General features: G+C 38.8%; 2 pseudogenes; both read right to left on the bottom strand.

The window, feature by feature from the left end:
• Positions 1-4,036: 4,036 nt before the first annotated feature.
• On the bottom strand, positions 4,037-7,356 carry LOC149194618 (phenylalanine aminomutase (L-beta-phenylalanine forming) pseudogene; annotated as a pseudogene).
• Positions 7,357-8,232: 876 nt separating this feature from the next.
• LOC149194619 (phenylalanine aminomutase (L-beta-phenylalanine forming) pseudogene) lies at positions 8,233-10,346 on the bottom strand (annotated as a pseudogene).
• Positions 10,347-20,437: the final 10,091 nt, after the last annotated feature.

The following is a 20,437-nucleotide window of genomic DNA, read 5'->3' on the forward strand; positions in this document are numbered from 1 at the left end:
GTTACAGTAGAGAAGCTGCGGTGGTGTTTAGCTTCTCTCGGCTTGCAGAAAAGATGATGAATGGGCATGGGCAAGGGATTAGGAAAATTGTTGTCAAGGTGGAGTTTGTTAGTTTGACAACGAATTAGTAATTTTGGATAAAATATAATTAGTCAGTTTTATACCGAATTGTCAGTTATGTAACGGAGGTCGATGATATAAAACTGGTGAATGCCCATGGAATATATATGAGTGGAGAATCATTGTTGAATAATATATTCCAATCCCTTGCCCCGTGGATGTTTCCTTGACACATTGTCGAGGTTTTACCACATAAATCCTGTGTCTATGTGTGTGTTTGGTTTCCAGTTAGTTATGGTATTTTCTTGGTCAATATATAACTGAATGTGTGTAATTCTTTCCTATTTTTATTTCTAATTCACCAACAACATTATCGTATAAGATCAGATTCAAATAATAATTTGAAATATTTTGATATATGATAGATAGAAAGAAAGTTAAACATTTTAATTTAAGTAGCTCTTTATCTGAATTCCAAAATATTTTACAAATCTTACAAAAACAATATACACTGCACAAAACAAATGATACTCCACCCAACAAATAATACTCCACCCCGTGATTGAATAGAGTGCTTAATGCGATTCTTATTTAAAGATCTTTTTAAGCAATTATCGTGCTGCGAATTCAATGTCCGGGGACGGTGGGCCCTGGAATTTAACCTAACAGCGCTCACCTTCTTCGACGCTTCACGTTTTCTGTACCATTAAGGAGGGAAAATCCATTGTCATCTTCTTGTGGCGTTGTGGCGTTTTTTAAGGTGTGAGTAAATATATGTTTATGGAAATGCTAAGAGTATCATAGATCATAGATTGAGTCATGGAATATATACTTTTCTATTTCTATTTTATCTAACTGGATGGGCGCATAAGGTTATTAGTAAAATTATTGTTAAGTAATTTTCAGAACATATATTTCATGCACATCTACATAGAACATAACCAAATTGCAGATTTATTTTCAAAGAAGGGAATTGACACAAAGACAGACAAGTTTTTCTTAGCTACTTATGTACAAGAAGCTCTTATGAATTCCTGATCCATTAACTTTACCTAGGGTACATTCTTTTCCCTATTTTCTTGATGGTTATTCATGTTTTGTCCAACTGAAAGTAACTCAACAACAAACTATCTATATGTGGATTTAGTCTAGCTTTTTGTCACAGATGCACAGGAGAATAATAGAAGCATATAAAATGGAATATATAGATAAAACTCATGAAAATTGATGTCTATGTGAGAAAAACTTAGTGAATGTATTTTTTTTTATCAATGAAAAGAAACTGTTTTGTTCTCATGAAAATAATATTTATATTTGGAAGTTTAGTGTAATTTAGAAAATAATAATAATTATTTAGAATTAGTTTTTAACTTTATATAAATTTAGCTAGCTGAAAAAATTATGGCATTTAGATTGGGAGAGTTCCCCATTCATTTAGATTTATAATTTGAACAAATTCTTACTAAAATATAACCAAATTACACTTGAAAAATATACCATCAAACCTATCAAAACTCATAATAAATAGACCATGACTTTATTTAGCAGTGAAGAGAACAACCACTTAAAATGACATTAGCCTACAACTGACAAAATCATCCTTGTGCCTTAGACATTTGTTGCATCTTGTGTGTGGGGAGCAAGGAGCAACTCTTATATTTATTTAAGATAATTTTGACTGGACCAAACAAAATTAACTATATTTAATAAGAAAATCACCTAGTAATAACCAATTTACTAGTCAAATTCCATCCCACTGGCTTAGTGGCACGATTTGAACAAAATTAACTATATTTAATAAGAAAATCACCCAGTGATAACCAATTTACTAGTCAAATTCCATCCCACTGGCTTAGTGGCACGATTTGAACGTGGATATGCCCTTGAATGGATAGAATCATAAATAAGTGCCCCGCCTGACCATAAAGAGAAAACACTACATCCCAGAGATCAATTGCACGCTCTGCCATCCGTCATTCATGGATGGAATAAAGTAAATGGCATATAGACATTCAACATGATTGTAAACGATTGGAAGAATTGATTCCGCGTGTAAGCTCATTGCTAACACAAATAGTCGGGATGCAAGCTTGGATCTTGACGAAAGAAACCGATTTCTTATTGAATTGCCTTGCGCGAGGTGTTCCTACACTACAGACCAACTTTTATCCCAGCGTCCCCCTTTTGTCATTATTTGTAACTATTTGTCAACGTAACAGCTTCTCTCCTCGCTTTTTTGTCACTATCAAGCCTTCAAGTTAGGGTTGGTTAGTTCAAAATAGTTCTAGTTCTGGGAGGTTGGTTTATGAGTATCTTCCCCTTAATCACGCGCGCGCTGAAGAGTAGGGCGAGCTTTATTTAGAGCATAATTAGAAGCGAGCGTGACCAGCCTGAAAGCAAGTGAAAAAACCTTACCTTGGCAAGAAGGTTCATTCCTTACTGCTTGGCCGGTGGAAAGAGCTAGTTACAAGCCTTCAATCAAGCCCATATGTTCTTTTTCTTCTTCTAAATAAGGTACCTGGGTAATTTGTAGATAGTCTTTTTAGGCCCCTGTACCAAAATAGTGAATCGTTAGCGACGGTTAGGTAGGTCCTATGGGTTAGGACCATGACTATGATCACTGCTACTTAAATGTAATGAAGTTGACTCCATTCAATTCATCATTAAGATAATTGATGCCATGATTACAAACATGGTGCCTTTGCCTGTATAATGCATTAAATCTAGCGTGGAGATATGGTTCATGGATCTTCCCGCAACTTGTTTTTTTCTATGGTTAGGATGGCAATGATTGAATCTAGCATGGAAATATGGTTCATGGAGCTTCCCGCAACTTTTTTTCTGTGTGGCTAGGATAACAATGATGGTCATCTCTGTAGCACGATCTATACATTTCTAATCAACCCTTATTCGAATGAGCCAAGGTTAAGGGAATAGAACATCGGTGTCAAAATTCACAGGCTTCACCTAGTCAACCTTCACACACTTCACCCAATCAATCCGCTCAAAGCAGGGACTTGCTGCGTTGCAGCCCTCCTTTATATTAAAGCCTATTAATTCATTCATTTATTCTGACTCTCAGAATTTTCCCTCCCACATAATAGCCCTTGTGAAATCATAAGTTTTCTTTGACTCCCAGAATGTTCCCTCCCATACCATACAATAGCCCTCGAGATCATAATTTTTGTTTCATTGGACGTAAAACTCATAACTATCTTCAATTTGTTTGTTTATTTATTTACTATCATTTAGTTATAAATTGTTGTTGTTTTTCAACTCTAAAATGAGTTAAAGTTCATGATATAAATTGTTGTTTTTCAACTCTCAAATGAGTTCTCAAGTGAACTTTAGTATTCGCGAGTACAATATCACGGAAATAAATCAAAGATTAACATTGTTTGGATTTTAGGCTAAGTAACCATAACCAAAACAATTGAGCTTCAGAAAAGGCATCTATTGTCGTGACTTGGGAAGTGTGAGACAAATTATAATAATAGTGATTGTAATAGTTTGCATTCATGGTTATGTCATTTCATGGTATCATATAAGTGGAATTGTATAATAAGGAAGAATTTTAATGATTTAGATGGAAAATTATATATATACTTGAAATTAATGGAAAAAAATTGTTTTATGGTTGTGCGTGTTTTAGTTTAAATTTAGTTCTTCTTTTCTAAGAGATAGTTTTGATCTCTGTAAATTGAATGTAATTACGCCGTAAGGCGTTCCCTCTGAGACGAACTCCCCTCCATGCCACCGTGTCTCAACGTGGGCCGTTAAATAGATTGTTAGACGATTAAATCATCTCCAGCCATTAGATCATCGGTGAAAAACGTTCTGGTCAGTGAAGAGTCGCTCGCCCTGAGGTCTGAAGCGACACAGAAGAGTCGCTCGCCCTGAGGTCTGAAGCGACACAGGTTAGTTTTGCATATCCTGCGTCAAGTGTACAAGTTTCCTGTTTCTCAGGTTCACATTTTTAAAGAGTCGTGGAATTGCGGCAATGATTGATCGTTCGACTGGCAGAAACCTCGGCATGCGCGAGGGACTGAGACGGTATTTCGTGCGATGCAGTGATTCGGCCATCAACAATTGCATCAAATACCTTCTGGGTGCCCTCTTGGGGCGTGTGGTCTGTCCTCGGAATTATCATTATCGCGTTGAGTTCCTCCCGGATAAATGCATACAGAGGAAAGAATTTAGAGCCATGGATTAACGTTCTGCAACAGGAGCCTTCCAGCATGTGACTGTTGGTGCGCTCCTCGGATGAAAGCACGATTGCTGTTATCTCCTCTTCAAGGCGCTGCTTGAGGTGGGATTCGAACTCTGTTATCTGCTCTACAATTTTAATATCGTGGAATGTAACAATGGTGTCAAGAATTGTTTGTTTGAGGGCAGAGACAAGTGGGAGGGAAGGGTTGCAGGGGGATTCTAAATGTGTACATTGGAATACCCCTGGCAACGCTAATAAGCTGTTCTTTAATGGATTCCGGGAGATGGCATTCGTCTGAAACGCTTGAGATGATTCCTAACACAATATTTAGAAGAATTTGTTCCAGTTGTCGCAGATCTATTGCCTGGCAGAGAACGTATAAGTGCGATGCCAGCATAAGTTTTAAGATATCCAGAGCTTCTTCAGTCTTCCTGGCAGATATGAGGACTAGAGAATTGATGTCCTGGTTGTGCTGCTCGGCGCTGTGAACGTGGGTAGTGACTGGGTTAGCCAGGAATTGAAGCTCCGAACTGTAAGCAGCCATGGCTATGTCGATTCCCTTGAAGCCATAGTCCAAGCTCAAGTCGGGACCCAGGGAAAGGTTGCCCGGGAGCCCATTGCTGTAGAATTCGATCATGAGCTCTGTGAACTGTGCAAAGATGAGTTTCCCCAGTCCAGCCAGAGCTACACGAACATAATCCATGTAGAATCCCACTGCGCTGCCCTGGAAATTGGCGCTATGGAGGGCCTTGCCGTTGACAGGGTCGATGATGGGATTGTCGTTGGCAGAGTTGATCTCTGTCTCAATTGTGGCCGTGGCTTCTCTTATGGTCTGCACCAGAGGGGCCAGCCACTGGGGTCTCGAACGCAGAGCATAGCGGTCCTGTGAGTTGGCAGGTAAAATTTGAAAATTAGCCGTTCATTTAGATATTATGCCGTTGAAAAAAGCGTATAACCGTTCAATATAAAGCAAAAAGGCTGCGTTCGATATAAAGCAGAGTGGCTTCGTGAATAAAGAAATTTGAAAGTTGTTTGAATGCGTGAGCGATTGTGTTCCACCATCGGTTCTTTATTTAGATTTTTTTTTTCAGTCTCCTCCTTTCACATTACTGAAATGTGCAGAGCCTCCCGTTTTCGAATAGCTAACCATCAATGTTAGCCTCCCGTATTCTTCCGTCAATGTTTTCAGACAATGATCGACCTCACAGCTTCCATCAGGCGACCTGATTAAGCTTTTCATCAAATTGGGTAATTACTAAACCTCTACATTGTATTTACCTTGCATTGCAATCTTGCAGCTTGTTAGAATAATTTGTAGTAATTAAAAATTGCCTTAATATTATTTGTAAGTTAGATAGGTAGTTTGTTCGAATATTTATATTATCATTGAATGCAACTATACACAAATTGTCTCTAAATGTATAAGTAGAGATGGAAGGGAGAGAATAAGAATCGATGTGCAAAAGATTTTGTTGGGAAAAGTTGTCAAAGTTTTTTAGAGTTGGCTACTCCGCAAAACGAAGAGTATGACACATCTTTGTTTTTATATAACATAATGTGAATGGTAAGTAAAATAACAGCATCGGTATAAGGAGAAGATGAACTTGTTCGAGAATATCTTCTTAACTTGATATATTTTGTCTTAATTGTTAATTGTCTTAAATGAGTTTCATTTTAAGTGGTTATTGTCTTAATTGTAAAATTTGTCTCAAACTATTTTTGTTCTAGATATAAAATTTTGTCTTAAAATAAATTTGACTTAAACTAAATTTGCTTTCAACTGATTTTGTCTTAAATATAAAGTTTTGTCTTAAAATAGTTTTGTCTCAAATTGTTTTTGTCTGTCTTAAAATATTTTTATCTTAAACCATTTTTGTCATGTTTTTTCTTAAAATATTTTTGTTTCAAACTGTTTTTGTTTTAAATTTAAAGTTGTCTTAATTTTTTTGTCTTAAATATAAAATTGTCTTAAAATATTTTTGTCTCAAACTGTTTTGTGTCAAGTTTTATATTTAAGATAATTCAATTGATATTAAAAAGTAAAACAGAAAGTGATTTTTTAAAATAAAAGATTTTTTTTGTCTAAAAAAATCTCTTGAAATGTCCTTGCTGTAGTAGTGTCAACTAGGTAGATCAGAAGTTGAGAAAATGTGCTTAGAGGAGGAGTTTTGGTCCCATAGATTTTGTGGTCCAATAATGAGTAGCATTGATAGTTGCTCCAAACATGATGATTTCTTAGGTTAAAGAAAAAAAAAGTCAGTTGCTTGAATGATAATTATTATGAGAGCGGATTCTACGAGAATTGAGAAGTGTGCCATGAAATCTGATTCAGTTTTATGCCAGCGAGATTTTAGAGTTTGAGGAATTTGTTTATGGCATTTATTATAGGGACAGACAACAATATATCGAAGAAAAATTCCACATAAGCAATTAGATTTGGTCTAATTACTGTTTCATAAGGAGATTCGACTCCGGCATTCATCTCTTCCATTAAAAACAACATAAACCCTTGTATGGAGATAATGCAAAGGAAGAGATTAGGTTCAACATTTTCCAGGTGTGTACCATTTCCCATTCAGTGTTAGAGTGATTCGTATTACTCATTGGTTGCCTAGATTTAAAATTTAAAGATGAAAAAGATAATTGAGTTTTAATATAGCTGTCATATTCAAGTGTCTATGAATTTTTTTAAGAATAATTTTATTTTAACAGGGACGTCTAATTCTCGAAATAATCAACACTAATTAATGAGTTTGAGAAGAAGTGAACGACGGGGTAGGTCGGGTCATGTTAATTCGTTCCTCACTCTGTAGAGAGGTTGTCCCTGTTCCATGGCATTTCGGTTTAATAAGACTTTTGTTGTTTCAATTATTTAGCGCTTATTGCTTCCGCCCAGATAAAATTTGTTTTTCCCCTGTAAAATATATTTCACCTATTATAAATTTTGTTACATCCATCGTTAGCCCAATTCTCTCACCCTGATATTCTTATCAAAACCTGATAACGCTGTCCATAGCCCTCCATCCGTTTATCTTATTTGAAGTATCACGTTAGAAAACCTGATAACGCTGTCCATAGCCCTCCATCCGTTTATCTTATCTGAAGTATCACGTTTTTTTATTTCAATTGTAGAAATTGTGCCTGGAACAATTTTCAGGTATACATAATTTTGTTCATAGTTGGATTACAAAATCTGTGGGGACTAAATTTCCTCACCTAAATGTTAAACCACATTTTAGAGACTATTTTAAACTATTTTTTATATTGTAAAATTTTTTGAAAGTAAAAAATAAAAAAAACTTTCAGGTCATTTTTTCCTAATTTTATGAATTATTTTAATTTATTAAAAAAAAGTTATATTTTGTTTAATGGCTTCTCAAAAATGATTATATTATCTTACATTCACATTTAATGTCTATTTACTTACACAATATTTTTGTTATTAATAGTTTAATTTTACATCTATTAAATTTACTTAGACAACTACACTCAAAATTGGAAGAACTTCCTTACAATTATATTTATGCAGAGAACCACTTTTCCACTTGTCATCCTCCTCAGATCATGCAAGGAGGAGAAAAACAACACTCCCCTCAATGATACCTTCCTTACTACTCTATTTTAATATATTCTTTTAAAATTATTATATTAGAAAAGGGTTTTTAAGAGTAATTTTATGTTTATGTATTTCAATTTTTACGCCGTAAGGCGTTCCCTCTGAGACGAACTCCCCTCCATGCCACCGTGTCTCAACGTGGGCCGTTAAATGAATTGTTAGACGATTAAATCATCTCCAGCCATTAGATCATCGGTGAAAAACGTTCTGGTCAGTGAAGAGTCGCTCGCCCTGAGGTCTGAAGCGACACAGAAGAGTCGCTCGCCCTGAGGTCTAAAGCGACACAGGTTAGTTTTGCATATCCTGCGTCAAGTGTACAAGTTTACTATTTCTCAGGTTCACATTTTTAAAGAGTCGTGGAATTGCGGCAATGATTGATCGTTCGACTGGCAGAAACCTCGGCATGCGCGAGGGACTGAGACGGTATTTCGTGCGATGCAGTGATTCGGCCATCAACAATTGCATCAAATACCTTCTGGGTGCCCTCTTGGGACGTGTGGTCTGTCCTCGGAATTATCATTATCGCGTTGAGTTCCTCCCGGATAAATGCATACAGAGGAAAGAATTTAGAGCCATGGATTAACGTTCTGCAACAGGAGCCTTCCAGCATGTGATTGTTGGTGCGCTCCTCAGATGAAAGCACGATTGCTGTTATCTCCTCTTCAAGGCGCTGCTTGAGGTGGGATTCGAACTCTCTTATCTGCTCTACAATTTTAATATCGTGGAATGTAACAATGGTGTCAAGAATTGTTTGTTTGAGGGCAGAGACAAGTGGGAGGGAAGGGTTGCAGGGGGATTCTAAATGTGTACACTGGAATACCCCTGTCAACACTAATAAGCTGTTCTTTAATGGATTCCGGGAGATGGCATTCGTCTGAAACGCTTGAGATGATTCCTAACACAATATTTAGAAGAATTTGTTCCAGTTGTCGCAGATCTATTGCCTGGCAGAGAGCGTATAAGTGCGATGCCAGCATAAGTTTTAAGATATCCAGAGCTTCTTCAGTCTTCCTGGCAGATATGAGGACCAGAGAATTGATGTCCTGGTTGTGCTGCTCGGCGCTGTGAACGTGGGTAGTGACTGGGTTAGCCAGGAATTGAAGCTCCGAACTGTAAGCAGCCATGGCTATGTCGATTCCCTTGAAGCCATAGTCCAAGCTCAAGTCGGGACCCAGGGAAAGGTTGCCCGGGAGCCCATTGCTGTAGAATTCGATCATGAGCTCTGTGAACTGTGCAAAGATGAGTTTCCCCAGTCCAGCCAGAGCTACACGAACATAATCCATGTAGAATCCCACTGCGCTGCCCTGGAAATTGGCGCTATGGAGGGCCTTGCCGTTGACAGGGTCGATGATGGGATTGTCGTTGGCAGAGTTGATCTCTGTCTCAATTGTGGCCGTGGCTTCTCTTATGGTCTGCACCAGAGGGGCCAGCCACTGGGGTCTCGAACGCAGAGCATAGCGGTCCTGTCTGGGCTTTTTCAGAGAATTGATGCTGTAATACTCTCTTGAAAGCTCCTGGAAGGGGCTGTCTCTGAGAAGCCATTCAAGAAGTGCCGCAGACTCTCTCTGGCCGGGGTGCGGCTTCATCTCGTGGATCAGCGAATGCGCGAATTCTTCCCGCCCGAAGATGACTTCGCAGAACATTCCACAGAGCATTTCCACGAGCAAGAGCAGAACATTGGCATCATACATGACGGTGGCAGCGAGGGCAGTGGCAAACGAAGTGCCATTGACCAGAGCCAAGCCCTCTTTGGCCTGGAGCTTGAAGGGCTGCAGACCTGCTTTCACCAGAGCCCTCTGGTGCAGGCACTTCTTGTTCTTCACCATGAGCCCCAATTCGAGCCCTGACTTGGGGATTCCCAATTAGCAGACCTGCTATGTAGGCCAAGGGAATTAGGTCACCTGAAGCGCTTACAGAGCCTCGCAAGGGGCATTTGGGCGTGATATGAGAATTGATAAGTTGTTGTAGCGCTTCCATGATCGCCCATCGAATCCCAGAGCAGCCATAGATGAAGCTACTCATTCTCAGAAACATGGCGCATGGAGTGGTGATGGGGGAGAGCTCCCCCGGTGACAAAGAAGGGCCGGTGAATACTCCAGCTAGCAGACATCGAATTAGGGCTTCTTGCAACTCGCTCAGTTGGTTGGTCCTCTTGCTTGAACAGGCGCCGAATCCAGTGGTCACGCCATAGATATCAGCTCCTCCTTTCGCTTTCTCTTGCACCCACAATGAACACCTCTCAGCCCGTTCTCTGCAATTCCCGACATGATTATCTAGTGTCACTTTCACTTGGGGCCTCCGGCCCAGGGCTGTGACATGGGCAACGCTGATGCGGGAGCCATCGACATTGATGCAGTTGGTTTCGTTGAACGTCTTGATAAGAAGGATGATGTCCTCCACGTGACAAGAACGAGAACGGGCAGTTATACAACTGTTACTATTTAATTGGAAGTACTCCATTGCAGACTAGCTCAAAGATTACAGACTGACGCAAAATTCAGAATCCTGAAAGCATACCATGGAATTCTCACAGACAGCACCATGGCTTTATAACCATCATGGTGCTGTTAATTGCACCAAGATACACAAAATTCAAATTGTATCCCATGGATTAGGGAACCCAGCCATGGTTGGAAAATCGAATTAATTTTATTATTCAAAATATTATTATTATTTTTAATATTAGTATTACGTTTTCATTTTCGACTTATATCAACTATATTTACATTTATTAATATAATCATTTTAATAAATCAATATAAATTTATTTAAATTTAGAGTTACTCAGTTTTTAAATCTACATTTTTTATTATGCAAATTTTTATTGAATGTGAAACTTGAAGAAATGTTTCTATCTCTAGGTATTTTTTCACTTCAATCCAAATCCACGTTTTTCTGTACCTTGATTGATCAGACCTGTGAAGAACAAATCTTCCATTTAAAGGAGAGGGAAAGGAATCGTTTCATTGATTTGCAAGTTTCTTGAACGAAGATTTTGTATTTAAGGAAATGATATTAATCTGGGTAACTCATTTTTTTAGAGGGTAGATTTCTGAATGTTTTGGACACAACCATAATTTCTATTTATCTTATTCCTAGAATATTTCAAGATTTATCTGATTTCCAGAATATTTTAGAATCTATAATCAAATTAAATTAAATTTGTGAATAATCTTGTTAGTCAACGAGGTAAAGTCAGAACAATGGCTTGTGATATCATAGTCACAAGATTCAGCTATATTGACCCTTGTTGTTCTGAAATTCGGTGGCAATGCAAATTTCCGCAAAAATTCCCTATTATAATTCTGTACATCTGCAATCTCCAAATCGGTGTCCAAATTTCTTCTTAAAGCATCATTTTGAAGAAGGGGAAGAATAATTGGTGGAAAGGTGTTGCTTTCTGCTTGGACCTGCTTAGCTTTCACATTCTTTATATGATATTGGTGTGCATTCATGAGCAAGACAACATTATTCTGGGCATATCTGACGTTCTTTTAATTTTTGACTCCATTCTCTAATGTAGTAGGCAGATTTTCTCCAAGAACAGTGACTTGGCTGTCTGCGAGAGCCTCGCTAACCTTTGTACCCGCTTTTCTTTTATGATTCTGTCCATCTGCGATCTCTAGACCAATGTTCAGATTTTGGCTCAAACCATCAGTTTCAATAAGAGTGCGAGTAATTGGCAGAAAGATGTTGTTGCCTTTCTGGACCTCCTTAGCTTCCATATTCTTCATCTGATGTTGAACTGTGTTTACTGGCAAGACATCATTATTCTGGTCATATTCAACTTGCTTTTCGTTTGTAACCCTACTTTCCAAAGTAGCATGCAAATTTTCACCAAGAACAGTAACTTGGTTGTCTGTGGGAGGCTGGCTAGCCTCTGTATCCTGTTTCCTTTTACAAATATGTCCATCTGCATACTCCAGACCAGTTTTCATATTTTGGCTCAAACCATCAGTTTGTTTAGCATTCATAAAAAAGATAGCATTATTTTGGCCATATCTGACTTGATTTTTGTTTCTAACACAGTTTTTAGAGTCCATAACATCAACTAGGTTCTGATTTGCTAACTAGGACTCTTTAATCTCAGAGTCTTTCACTGCCTCATTAGTTGAACTTTTAGAAGCTGGTTGGGATAATTAATTTCAATTCTTCTCTGAATGTATGACATAATGTAATAAGGATAACCACAAAAACCTGTGTTTTATTATTATATCTTATAAGCCTTGGAAAATCAAAGTCATCAACTTCAGTTGTGAATATCTCACCCTATGATCCAAATTGGCCAGGCACCTAAATAGGCACTACTTAAACCCCTGCATAGTCTAAACTTTATAGTAAAGATCAGGCCGTTTGAATGTGGACTGAACTAGGGATGATTTACCTAGCCAACTGTGTCGCAGTTAAGGAATGCCCCCTGTTGTCCCATTTGAATTAACTAGTAGAGAGAAAACCCATCAACTTCAGCTATGAATATTTCGCCGTAGGATCCAAATTGGCTAAGAACCACAATAGGCCCTACTTAAACCCCTGCATAGTCTAAAACTTCATACTAAAGATCAAACCTTTTGAATTTGGACTGAATGAGGGATGGTTTATCTTGCCAAATATGCTGTTGTTAAGGAATGTCCATGTTATCCCATTTCAATGAACTAGGTAGAGAGAAAGGTTGCCTCTTCCGTGGTGATGTCCACAATGTTGCAAGTCTTACTAGTACAGTGGTATCTCCCAATTGGGATTTGGTTCCCCATTAATATTCTCCTTAATTCTATCAGAGGAGAATGCATCCAAGTTCCATGAGGGGGATATGATGGCAGTGAAAGATTCTTCTGTTAGCCTCTAGAGGCCTATTTTTTCACCTCAGTCCAAATCCACATTTTTTTGTACCTTGATTGATCAAACCTATGAAGAACAAATCTTCCATCTGAAGGAGAGGAAAAGGAATTGTTTCATTGATTTGAGATGATATTAATCTGGGTAACTCATTTTTTTAGATGGCAGATTTCAGAATATTTTGGACTCAACCATAATTTCTATTTATCTTATTCCGAGAATATTTCAGGATTTATCTGATTTCCAGAATATTTTAGAATCTATAATCAAATTAAATTTAATTTAATTTGTGAATAATCTTGTTAGTCAACGAGGTAAAGTGAGAACAATGGCTTGTGATATCATAGTCACAAGATTCAGCTATATTAACACTTGTTGTACTTAAATTCGGTGGCAATGCAAAATTCCGCAAAAATTCCCTATTATAATTTTGTACATCTGCGATCTCTAGATCAATGTCCAGATTTCTTCTTAAAGCATCATTTGGAAGAAGGGGAAGATTAGTTGGTGGGAAGGTGTTTCTTTCTACTTGGACATGCTTAGATTTCACATTCTTTATATGATGTTGGTGTGCATTCATGAGCAAGACAACATTATTCTGGGCATATCTGACATGCTGTTTATTTTTGACTCCATTATCCAATGTAGTAGGCAGATTTTCTCCAAGAATAGTGACTTGGTTGTCTGCGAGAGCTTGGCTAGCCTCTGTACCTGCTTTTCTTTTATGATTCTGTCCATCTGCGATTTCCGACTTGATTTCCGACTTGATTTCCGTTTGTAACCCTACTTTCTAAAGTGGCATGCAAATTTTCACCAAGAACAGTAACTTGGTTGTCTGTGGGAGACTGGCTAGCCTTTGTACCTTGTTTTGTTTACAACTCTTACCATCTGCATACTCCAGACCAATGACACCCTAAATAGCTCAGATGCTTTATTATCAAAGCCCAATATATTCATCATGTCAAAAAAATTGCCAGCATCATCAACAGTATGAGGAAACACAAAAAAACGTTAACCATCTCTGCATCTTATTTAGATTTTCCCATTTTTCCCATTCCCGTGTCATGATTGTTCCTCAATTTATGCCTTACGGCGTTTCCTTTGCAACATCTGGTGCAAATGCTAGTTTTATTTATTTTGGATTTGATGAATAATGCAATAGAGAGAGAGAAATACTGCTTGGGTAGTCTCCAGGTGTAGCTTCTCTCACCTGCTGCAAGTTTCATTTCTAATTTGTCTTCCCATTTTTATCTTGGTATTAGAGCGCCAGAGGGCAGAGAAGGAGCTCTGTGTGACTTGGCTCTGTGGTGAGTTGAGCCTTTGTGGTTGAGAGCCCTAGTGGCTGAGATTAGAGAGTGAGTAAGTCTCCTTTGCTAGTGAATGCAGGTGTGTAGATCTTGTTTGCAAAGTTGTGTAATAGTGAATTTTAGCATGGATCGGAGGAGGCTCCATCAAAGAACAAGTGGAGTGGCGAATCAATAGAACAAGTTAAGTCGAGGATCTTTTTTCAGGCAAAAGCTATAGGGTTTGCTTCAGAGTGTAGAGAAGGAGACTGTGCAGTTTCATTGAGGGAAAATTGAGCAGAACTGCGCAGTTTTATCGAAGGAAAATTGCGCAGGCAGTAAGAAGAAAAACTGTGGCGATCAGGGAGACTTAGAGAAAACTTCCTCCTGCGTGTTGTGTTTGAAGTAAGATTGCGCTGATGACTATTTCTGTGAATTTTTTTTTTATTTTTTATTTTTTAACTCTTGCTTGGATGGGTTGAATGAATCTGTAGATCAGTTGTTCGATCACTGGATCAGAGGATCCGGTGTTGCATCCATAGATCATTTGTTCGATCACTGGATCAGAGGATCCGGTGTTGCATTCGTAGATCAGTTGTTGGAGGATCTAGAGTTGGATCCGTAGATCGGTTGTTGGAGGATCTGGTGTTGGATCCATAGATTTGTTGTTAGATCACTAGATTTATTGATTGGATCAGTGGATCTATTAACCATACGAGTTACTAGTGGTGCTCGTCAGTTAAAAAATGTAGGTTTTAACCCCGTACAGAAATTACCTGCATACGAATTCTAAAACACAGAAAATAAACAATGCGAGAGCATAACACATAAAACACATATACACAAAGATTTCTCCTGGATCCCAAAACCGAGACTACCAGCTTGATTTTTCATTATGTGCCTTTCAATGTTATAATACATATTTATACATGCCGAAGCATCCAATACCATGGACTGAAAACCATCGCGTCCAATACCATGGACTGAAAACCATCGCGTCCAAAAAACATGTGCGAAAATCATGCACAAAACCATAGGTGGATCCGCCCAACCTAACATAGGGACCAAAACCAAAATTTTCTGGAGAGCTGCCCCAGACCCCATAAAGTGGGGTTACAGATACACCTCAAACCCCCTGTGATGCCCCCCTGCTACACAATCAGCACAACGAAGGGGGGCTGTACCCCCCCCTCCAACCCCCCGGTTAACTACGTGGGCTAGTCATGGAAAGAATATAACATAAACCAACAAAAACTTCCTCCTGCATGTTGTGTCTGAAGTAAGATTGCGCAGATGACTATTTCTGTGAATTTTTTTTTTTTTTTTTTTAAACTCTTGTCTGGATGGGTTGAATGAATCCGTAGATCAGTTGTTGGATCAGTGGATCAGAAGATTTGGTGTTGCATCCGTAGATCAGTTGTTAGAGGATCTAGAGTTGGATCTGTAGATCGGTTATTGGAGGACCTGGTGTTGGATCCATAGATTTGTTGTTGGATCACTAGATTTATTGATTGGATCAGTGGATCTATTGATCATACGAGTTACTAGTGGTGCTCGTGAGTTAAAAAAGCAGGGCGTTGTTGAAATTGTTTTGTCACAATGAATAATAACATTGCAGAGACATAACTTAAGAAGAGAAATAAGCTCAATGTGTCAAATTATGCCAACTGGAAGTTCAAGTTGCAGAGGTTGCTCGAGGGTTCTAGTGCGTGGAAAATTATAAACGAATATGAAGCAAAGACGATTGCAGCCGGAGGTGCCATAACCGCATCAGTTCAAGATTCAGAAAAGAGGGAAAATAAAGTGAAGGTGTTGTTTAAGATGTCAGTAAAAGATAGCATAATCCCTCATATCCTAGACTACAAAACTTTTAATGAGATTTGGATGACACTCAAGGATTTGTATGAAACAAAAAATAGAAATCATGTGTTGTTTGTGAAGAGTAAGATTCTCTCCATTAGAATGGAAGAGAATCAATTTGTTGTTGCATTCATCTCACGGATTAAAGAACTGAAAGACAAGTTAGGTGACATAGTGGAGAAAGTATCCAACACTGATCTTGTCACGAATACCTTAAATGGCATGACAAAGTTTTATCAAATGTTCATTACAGGGCTTGTAGCAAGGGAGAAAGCTCCCTCCTTTGAAGAGTTGACAAGGATTTTGATGCAAGAAGAAGAGAGACGTAAGAATCTAAAGCCTCAGAATGCATATATGGCATTGGTGCAAAAGAAGAAGTTCTTCAAAGGGAAACTAGGAGGAGGACATAAAAGCGGTGTTCCATCTCAAAAAATCTATTTCAAGGTATGTCATCCGCCAAAAATTATTTAGGAATTAAGTGTTTTTACTGTGGCAGAATTGGTCATATTGCTAGAGACCGCTATAAGAAAAAGAAAGATGAAAACATACATAGACACAAGAGGCATATAGAGCATTTTCCTGGTGAAGATATGAATCATGATCTTAAATTATTTGTGTCTGATGTTTCTCTTTATGCTAAGACTGATGAGGCCAGAACTTGGTTTGTGGAATCTGAAGCATCCACTTATATGACATGTAATAAACAATGGTATGAAAATTTTAAGGAGACCAGTAATGGTGCTAACATCTATGTGGGAGATGAAAAAGCATATCAAATTAAAGGGTATGGAGACATTCCTATGATACTGCCTAATGGTAATATCGGGCGCATTCAGAATGTCACGTATGTTCCTGGAATTAAAAATAATTTGATCTTTGTATCCATGATTATAGATCATAATTTAAAGGTAGAAGTTTTCAAAACTTACTGTGTTGTAAAGGATTTGTTGGATCATCAGAAGCCAGTTGCATCAAAAGTAAGAGTTGGAGGCCTATATAAGTTGAATGTTACAAGCATGCCACATCAATATTTAGCTTCAACAACGATGACAATAGAGAATATTTGGTGTCAAAGGTTTGGTCACATCAACCTTCATGATTTATTGTTGCTACAGAAACAAGGTATGGTTGATGGACTTCCTATTTTAAGAAATGAACATATTGATTGTGAAGGTTGTGCACATAGAAAAATGCACAGGGATGAATTTCAATCTAACTTAAATAGGAGAAAGAAATATATACTTGAACTTGTGCATACTGATATTTGTGGACCTATGCAGATAAGGTCCTTAGGTGGAGCTTACTATTTCTTTCTATTTATTGATGACTGCACAAGGTATACCCAGGTATACTTTCTTAGAAGGAAAAGTGATGCTTTTGAGTACTTTAAAAAATTTAGAAACATGGTTGAAAAGAAGACACGGAAATCCATTAAAATCCTCCACTCAGATCAAGGGGGAGAATACAGGCTTGGAAACTTCATCAAATATTGCAGAGATCATGGAATAGTACAACAGTTAACAGTACCCCTAATCCACGTGGATATTGGTGGCCACCCGCCTATTCCACTTGGACCCCCACCATTATTTCCTTCAGTTTTTTCAGTTTCCTTATTTGTAGCACAATTTACTAATTTTGGCAGTTGTTTGGGTCCTGAACTTTCAGAGTCATTTTGAGTCCCTAAATGATTTTTTTTTGGGAAACCGGGCCAACATGGGTTGTTAATCAATTTTGTCCATTCAAAAGTTGTATTCGTCATATAGATATTTCTAACGAGGTATTGTGCGCATCAAACAGAGATCGTATGCCAAAGTTATGACCCTAGGAAGTTGATGTACCAATTTACACAAATGGGGCCCATAGTTTGGCGCTTCATCTCCTAGGGTTAGGTTTTTGGATGTTTATGGTTTTCCACTGTTTCTCAATAATAAATAGGCCTTTGAGCATCATTGTAACACAGTTCAGAGGCATGTAGCCTCCACATCTCTTCTCAGAGATAAGCTACCATTGCCCGAGCTAGTCTTATTTCCATTTTGTTTGTAAGCATATTTCAGTATTTGATATTAATGAAATGAAGTGTTATTTCTGTTGCATATATCTATTTATGGTTATATCTGTAATTTGTTGTGTTCCTATTTAAATATGAATCAGTGGTATCAGAGTGGTCTGCTCTTTCTTTGTTTTTCTTTGCATGTCCCCAACAAGGTCGAGATATAAGGAGTTAGGGCTTGAACTGGTTGAACCTTTGCAAGACCAGCCATGCAAATCCCGACGGCCTCCCATGGCAGATGAAAAGAAAGACGAGGGGGTAGGAGATCTTATCAAAATCTTGCTCGAAGAAGCCCTCGAGAAACAAAGGAATGCGATGATGAACAACTGCATCTAGATCCTTCAGCGGCTACCCAAGGGCGATGCATCTACTTCCAATAGACACTCTGGAAGTGCCACAACGTTTAAGGTACAAGTTAACTTTGACATTCCCATATTTGAGGGTCAGATAAATGTAGATTTCTTAAATAAATGGTTAAATTTGCTAGAAGGATATTTTTCTGTTCATGATTTTTCCAGTCGGGAAAAGTTCACTTTTGCACTTATCAAAGCTGCCCCCCACGTCAAGGACTAGTGGGAAACCTACTGCAAGCAGAAGGATGAAAGTACGACCTCACTATTTTCAGCCGCACCCACTTGGAATTCATTACGGGATGTGATCAAGGAACAATACTACCCTGTCAGAAGCTATGAGGATTAATACATAAAGTGGACCATGCTGCAGCAGGGAAGGGACCAAGATGTGCTAGAATTTACCAATGTTTTTCATACCCTTCGCACGAAGTTGGGTATCAAGGATTCTGAGAAACATTTGGTACTCAAGTACTGCGGCTGCCTACACAGGTACATCTAGGACAAGATGGAGTTCCTGGACATCTCTCGCTCGACATGACGTAACGATATTATGTCAAGATTGAGAAGAAGTTTAAATAGAAGAAGCGAGATTTTAGATTTGTGAATCCGAAGAACAAAGGACAAAGCCAAGGTGGGGTGACCCAAGACAACCCATCGAAGCTGCAAGAAAAGAAAACCACCATGAAGTCAAAGAAGGACACAGGAAAGTAGTGTGAATTCCATAAAAGCCCCACTCACAACATCAGTGAGTGTTGAGCCAAGTAGTCGCTGTTGGCCAAGTTGAAGGCTTCAGAATCAAATGCATGTTCCGACCCTGAGTTAGAACCCGACAAAAGGAATGACAAAGGGAAGCATATTATTAATGTGGAGCCCAGCGCCACCGTTGCCACTGCCAAGATCCAGAAGAATGATCCCGAAGATCCAAAGGAGGGGGAGCATCTTTTCCACTCACAAATGTGGGTGAAGAGTTCATTGCTGCAATTCATTGTCAATAGTGGCTGCTAAAAGAACCTCATTTCAACAGAGGTCGTGAAGTGGCTGGGCCTACTGACCATACCACACCCACATCCGTACAACCTCAAGTGGCTTCACCAAGGATGAGATCTTTGAGTCAGCCAATAGTGTCACCTTCCCTACATCATCAAGCCCTTCATAGATGAGGTATTGTGTTATGTTGCTCCTCTCGACGTTTGTGATGTATTATTAGGACAAACATACTTGTGGAAGAGACATGTTGTATATGAATCTAGACCTTGCTCTATGCTTATTTCTTTAGGTAATACATTATATAGAACACCAGAGGTAGCCCCACCTACTACCACCTCTTTGATCTCTGCTAAGAAATGCAATAAGATCATCTCCTGGACTAGGAAATTTATTTTCTTTCTGGTTCGATCTCAAAGCAAGGGGATGATCGTAGCCACATCCAAGGCCCCTAGGAAGGGTTCCTCCACGCAACAGAAGAAGGTGGATACGATTGTGGAAGAACACAGGGACATCTTCTCCTTGACCACAGGGGTATTGTTACAGTGTCAGGTCAAGCATTCGTTTGATCAGACTCCCGGAGCACCCCTACCCAACAGGATGATATACTGTCAGTCCACTATGGAAAATGCCAAGTACAAGCAATGACATGATTAGCATCAGGTGCCACACAAGTTTCAGGTGGGTGATAAATTTTGGTTGCACTTGCAAAAAGAAGGTCTTACTGGAGCCCATCGGAAGCTCATACCACTCTGATATGTTCCTTACACCATTACGAAAGTTGTGGGAGACAATGCTTTAGAGCGCAACATTCCCCCATTCCTTGGCCTGCACCCAGTGTTCAATGTGGACCGTCTTCGAACATGCTTCCCACCATTGCTGGACACATCAGACATTGCAGAACATCTCACACTAGCAGAAGTTTCCTTATCTCATGGAGGAACTCAACGCAATTGGGACCATCGCTTCCTAAGGGGGGAGGAATAATCTATGTCGATATTGTTGGCCACCCACCTATTCCACTTTGACCCCCCCCCCCAATGGTTTCCTTCAGTTTTTCAGTTTCCTTATTTGTAGCACAATTTACTATTTTTGGCAGTTTTTCGGGTCCTGAACTTTCGGAGCCATTTTGAGGCCCTAAACGACGTTTTTTTGGGGAAACCGGTGCCAACATGACTTCATGACCAA

This window comes from Pinus tabuliformis, chromosome 2_2 (assembly GCF_031772625.1).
Source record: "Pinus tabuliformis cultivar Carrire ecotype Pingquan chromosome 2_2, CPIR1, whole genome shotgun sequence".
In the NCBI taxonomy this organism is placed as follows: domain Eukaryota; kingdom Viridiplantae; phylum Streptophyta; class Pinopsida; order Pinales; family Pinaceae; genus Pinus; species Pinus tabuliformis.